The sequence below is a fragment of the Giraffa tippelskirchi genome, chromosome 14 (assembly GCF_054371585.1).
Source record: "Giraffa tippelskirchi isolate mGirTip1 chromosome 14, T2T-mGirTip1v1.2.pri, whole genome shotgun sequence".
Lineage (NCBI taxonomy): Eukaryota > Metazoa > Chordata > Mammalia > Artiodactyla > Giraffidae > Giraffa > Giraffa tippelskirchi.
Window position 1 is genome coordinate 28508303 of NC_137288.1, and position 6563 is coordinate 28514865.

The window sequence follows — 6563 nt, forward strand, 5'->3', positions numbered from 1 at the left end:
TTGTAGGTGGATTCTTTACCAGCTGAACTACCAGGGAAGATCTCAGATATGTTTCCACTAAATAGGAATATGAGTCAGTTTTCCAAATCTTTAAAACTAATCATGCACTTTTTAGTGATGACATTTTATCATGCACACTTTTCAGACTACACCAGTTCCATCAATATTGAAAACACAGAAAGAAAGGGCCTTCCTTGGTGACACTACAGGATTCATAGGAGACTACTGATTAGGTTCAGGGGCCACTTTCTCACTGAACTACTCACTGTGAGTCCAAGAACTTTAAGTTAATTGAAATCTCATATTTGTTTATTCATTCATTCAAAAATATTTATTGAGCTTCTATTCTGCATCAGGCAACATTTTAGGAATCAAATATGTTGAATGGAGGATATAAAGGTTTCAGATTAGCTAGTGGGCAGTGGGAGGGGAGGAGAGATAATGCTCTGAAGATTTTTTTTAATTTAACAAGTCAAATCAGCCTTTAAAACATTAGAGTATTTATTTGCAACAGTTAAATGGGATTCCTGAGACCCTATGACCTAAATTTGATCCTAACTTCCGGTAGTTATTTAGGACATGCTTTGGTTTTCTTGGGCAACATTCCCATTAAGATATTATTGTGGAGATGAACTTTCCTGGCAAAGAGAATTTCGTATGCCCTATGCGGAGGAGTGCTTCACAAGTTCCAGGAAGAGTGAGAAGGTCAACGAGCAAAGGGGAGAGTGGAGGAGTTGAAGGGAGAGTAACAGGAAGTCAGTTCATATAGGAAGAAGATAAATGCTACTCTTGAGGTACTTTGGAAGAAACACTATCACTTTCCCAGAGGGCACAGGCACATTTCCTTGATACAGTCTAGGACCATTGTTTGAATTACTGTAAATACTAATGCTATACACTTGGGTTGCATCTTTTCCATGTAGCTAGTATGTTGTTAGTCAATGAGAATAGAATACATCCTAGATATGATATCTGCCTCCAAAGACTCCAAAGTCTACAGACTATTTGTCAGCAAGGACATTCTGGACACAGATGGCTATTGTGGAGAACTATACACAGTCAAAAACTTAAAAGAAACAGCTTTGAGACACAAAATTGTGTGTTGTAGTCTCTGGAAGGCTTAACTTCCCATGAGCTATTCAAACCCAAATGGCTCAAATGTAAATAGTAGATTTTATCCATATCTTTCTTTCTTCAGGTTGACACCCATTGTATGTCTTAAATGTGTGGAACACTCATGATTTCAAATGCCTTAAAATGTCTGAGTCAACACTGATTTCAAATAATCAGATTCCTTATTGAAAAAAAAAAAACTATCAAAATGCTCTAGAAATTACTGCCACTCTTCAACAGTCAAAGTGTGTCAACTCTTAGGTAAAATTTAAACATTTAGAGGAAATCTGATTGGGTGCCTTGAAATAACAAAGTCGCCTAACTTATAGTGCCTACCATAATGGCAGGTACAAAAAAGATGTTCAAATAATAACTGACAGTACCTGAGTTGATTTTCAACATATCATGACACTTAAAGATTCATTAAACATACGGAAGAGTATAGGACTTTCATTGTTTATTTTTTCACGTGATGACCCATTTCATTCTGTATCTCATAGGAGAGGTTGCACTGCCATTGGTGGGCATCATCACCATCAATGTCTAACATCTCATCTGTTTTGGTGAGGAAAAGCTAGATACTGTATTTCTCAGAATGCCCTCTTCTGTTACAGCTCCAGATTTAGGAAGTAGAAGGAAACAGGAAAGTCATGGAGGCCAACTGGTATGGCTTCACAGATTCATCTATGCACTCCTACTCTGATGCAGTAGACTGGGATAATGATTGGATAGTTCTGTAAACTTGAGAATTAAATGAATTTCTCAGCTAACCACCCACCTCAGTATTTCTGGCCAAAGTCATCAATGACTTATGCCAAACTTGTGACTGCAGTCATTCTGACCTTCACTCTTCTTGCTCTTCTTAAGTCCTGATTCCCATATTACATTTTTATTCCTATAATTCTTAGAGAGGCTTTGATTGCATGGCTAAACCCAGACTAATTTACAGGGAATCACCCATATGAAAGACTCTAAAGCCTTTTCAGTTAATCAAGTGAAGGCAGTGTAGGGATTCAGTTCTACCCTGTCATCCAGGTGTACTCCAACCAAGCAACCTCCTCTGAGAAATCTCCCTTTGGAAATCATAGGAAGAGCGGATACACAAACATCCCTCAGAGAGGCCTTTCTCGAAAGAGATTCAGACCAAAGAAAACTCAAAGAAAGCTTAACGAAATAGCTGCTTCATGAATAACTTATAATGCTCCAAATACAATTTTTTCAGCATTTCAAAAGAACTAAATTGCATAGGGCAGAACTTTTTTCAGAATTAAAAATTAACTTAGATGTCAAAATAAAACCCTAGAATTTAATTTATCATAAAAGCTATAATCTCAAATAGAATCTAATGGACCAAAACAGATAAAGCAATTAAATGGGAAATGGTATGAATTAATCTTATTTAAAGAGGCATTCAAGATGGAATTCATAATTTTAAAGATATAATAACAAGTGGAAAAAAGCCTTTCCAGCTCAGCTAGTGGTGTCATAATTTAAAATAATAAAGCATCATAAGTATCTAATTTATTCATTTTCTGCAGGTGCTATTTGTTAATTTTGACATTCCCTTCTCACCAGTTTTGATTGCTGGTGACTTTCTTCTTATTGATGACATTTTACTTTTTTTATTTTTTTCTGTTACTTGCTAATTTTAGTGGTAATAGTGTCTGTACTTTTTTAACTGGCAGAGCATTGAAGACTTGAGAAAAGTTCAAGTTGAAATCTAGTGCTTCTAGGATATTCTATCAAATAGTCTCTCTATGCCTGAGTGACAAGAACATCCCATCAAGTGATGAGAACCTCATGTAACAATATAGTGGTGAAAACAAGCTTTAAAAGGCTCTATAGCATCCTAATTATCACTATTATGTTTATTAAGCGAGTGGCTATTTTATCATCTTCCTTTTTATAAGAATTGTATATAATTAAGATATATAACTTGATGTTTTGATATATGTATACATTGTGAAATGATCACCACACTCAAGCTAATTAGCATATTCATCACCTCACTTAGTTACTTTTTTTTTATGATGAAACACTCAAAATCAACCCTCAGCAAATTTCAAGTATGCAGCACGGTATTGTTAACTATATTTCTAGAGATTTCATGTCTAGCAGAGTGACTATGATTCAAGATTTGGTGTCATGTATTCTCTATTATTGCCTTTTTGACCATGCTGTCTGGTGGTTATCAGCACGGGCTTGGAAGCAGACTGCCCAAATTCTCATTGTGATTCTGTCATTTCCTAGTGTTGAGATCTTGTACAAATGTATTCTCTCTGTGACTTTGTTTCTCCATCTAAATATGAAAGTTATAGTCATTCAGTTGTGTCTGACTCTTTGTGACCTGATAGACTATACAGTCCATGGGATTCTCCAGGCCACAATGCTGGAATGGGTAGCCGTTCCCTTCTTTAGGGCATCTTCCCAACCCAGGGATCAAACCCAGGTCTCCCACGTTGCAGGCAGATTCTTTACCAGCTGAGCCACTGGGGAAGTGGGAATATTAATAGCACTTGCCTCATAGAGATCTTTGAGCTGCTTAAAAAGATTTTACTGGGAAAGAGCTTAGACCATTAGCTGGTACGTAGTGAATTATCAATAAAGGTTGGCTATCATGATATCATTGTTATTATTTTATATAATTTTACTTTGATTTAATTCTAAATATGTGTGTTATGATTTCAAACAATGATTTATAACTTTAGTAACTTCTTTAATTCTTATAAATATAAAAGCAGACTAATAAAAAGAAAAACTCAAAGTCTGATCTTGATAACTTACAGTGAACCATGTAGGATTAGTGATCTCTGAAGAAGATTTAGCTTCGGGACAAGGGACCAGGCTTGATCACTCAGAGTTTTTGTGTGGCAGAAGTTTTCTTACAGGGAAAAAGGGACATAGAAAGCTTCTGACATAGACATCAGAAGGGGGATGGAGAGGGATCCACTAGCTAATCTGATCAAGGCCTTATATACATTTACCAAACTCACTGCCACAACATACATCTTAAGAAAACAAGATTATCAGAAGGTTCTTGTTGAGAAACATGTCCTCAAGCAAGATGCGTTGTTGTTATAGAATCATTAGTATACAGTTTAAGGAAAAACATACCCTTGAGCAAGATGAGTTGTTTTGTTGTTTAATCATTAGCTCTGGGCATAAAGAAAAAACTAAGGTAAAGGAATGTAGAAAAAAAGTTTGTCCTTTTCTACTCCTTGAGGGCCCTGGACTCCTTATCAACCTACCTAGAAATTAACTCTCTCAATCTCAGTACATCTTAACATTAAAAAAAAATCAATTGTAAAATATAGTAAACTCTAATATGTATGAAATCTCACATAAATAGTATAACTTAAAAGAAATCAACCGTGAGACAAAGGGCACTACCTCTCTCCATTCACAGCGTTGGAGCCTGGTGCTTGAGGAGGAAGTGATAGACTCTCTGACAGTGAAGAACACTTCTGCCTGAAGGGGCCAAGAACATCCAGGTGGCGAGTCACTATTAGATCAGCTGAGCCCCCAGCAAGCTGAACTATACCTGCCTGGATACATTTGGCCGCCCCACGATTGTGGCTGACGGGAAGAACCTGGTGTAGCAGCCCTAGGACATTGTGGTAGACTATATCTTCAACAAGGTACTCATGCCGAGGAGCGCCTGCTGGTGGTGACCACCTTCTACATCCTGTTCTTTACCATCATAGTTTACTTCAGGCTGAACTTCTCTGTCACAAAGGACCTGGCTGCAGAAGCCAGATGAAGGTAGCCTGAATCACAAGAGACTAGGTCTCTGCCTTGACTTTGACAAGACATTAATAGATACACATGGTCCTGGGACATGTCCACCTTCAACAGTAGCAAGAGAAGCCTGGAGATGAAGCCCACGGCCTTTGACTACTAAGGTGGCACTGCTGTAGTCCAGACTTGAGACAGAGGGCTCCAGCCTGTGTGATAAAGTGAGGGAAATGCAGAAACTGAATGTGCAGGGCAAGGAGCTGTACTGAAGGCGGCAGTGGAGGTGAGCCACCTGTGGCTGGCAAACTCAAGAAAGATGCATACATCAAAAATGAGAAGCTTTTCTTGGGAAAGCAACAGGCGCTGGTCACCAAGATCAACCACATGCTGGATGCCTGGTAGCCCTGTACCTTCAGAGGGCAGGGTTGGGGGTGAACATCAAGGCCAGCAGATGCTGGCTTCTGGATTTTGCAGATGGCCTTCAAGGAAGGGAGAAGCCAGCCCTGCCTCAGGAAACACAAGAAGCTCAGTTTTTGTTCCTACAATGTTCCTTAAAAAAAAAAAAAAAGTCATTTAAAGCAAAGTATTGTTGTGTTTTGGGAAAAAAAAAAAGTTTTTTTAGTTGGTTTTATTTGTTCTGAAGCTTAGGATATACTTTGTACCTGTAAGCCCCTTGTTTTATGCCCTTCTAATTCCTGACCTTTGGGCATTTTACAAGTTTGTGTGTTTTTTAAAGCACATGTGACCAAATGAAAATAAAGCTGTGAGTGTGAAAAAAAATAAAATCTTAAAGAAAAACCCAAACAGACTTTTTGGCAAACCTAGTACTTTACTCCACAGGAAAAGTGTGCTTTATATGGACACAGCTTCTATTCGTTCTTAGTTTTTCCTCTCTTTTTTTTCTATTGTTATTTAATTTGTGAGGAATAATTTTAAAAATTGAACTCTCCCCCTTTCCTCCTTCTGCATGGCTTCTCTCATGTTATGTATCTGTGGCTGATGACAAATGCAATCTCCTGTTACAACAAATCTTTTTATTTGCTGAATTGAATGCTTACATGTTTTTATCATCAACATATACTTTCTTAATAGTTAATCTTGGATTCACATTAAGAGAATGGAATTTCAAAATTAACACTATGGATAAATAGTACAGTTAAAGTCAAATTTATTTATATAACAAGTTTGGCTTTGTAATCAATCTCACTTCTGTTATAAGATTTAGAATAATATTTAACAATAGAGAATAAAATAAGTACATTGATTATAAGAGAAGACTGACTCCATTTATTCCCCAGACTAGAAATCTAGAAGATTTGATAAAGGATAGAGAACTATTAGCCAGTCGTTAAAGAGACACTCTGAGGTAAAAAAGTCCAAAACATAATTAGTTTAGCTCCTGGTCATAAGAAGAAAACACTAGAACTGCTTAGACTGATGAATGTTATCTGAGAATGAATGAGGGATACTTACCTGAGTAACAAAAGAATAGGTAACATAAAATTGTTGGTCAGACAGTCAGGCAGGGTTATCTTGCCTAAGTAGACTTGTCTGAGTTGAGTCATAGAAGAGTCAACTCTGGATTAATTAGACAATTACAGAAAAGAAGGCTTGTTGGAATGAAAATAATTAGTTTAAAAAATAAACTTAACACTTGTTTAGACAGTGAGATAAGATTAAAATGAGAAATACAGTGAAATTGATTGAACTTGACC

The 6563-nt window shown here is 37.0% G+C and overlaps 1 pseudogene; it reads left to right on the plus strand.

The window, feature by feature from the left end:
- Window positions 1-664: 664 nt before the first annotated feature.
- Window positions 665-5250, plus strand: LOC145534865 (dolichyl-diphosphooligosaccharide--protein glycosyltransferase subunit 1 pseudogene; annotated as a pseudogene).
- The last annotated feature ends 1313 nt before the right edge of the window (window positions 5251-6563 follow it).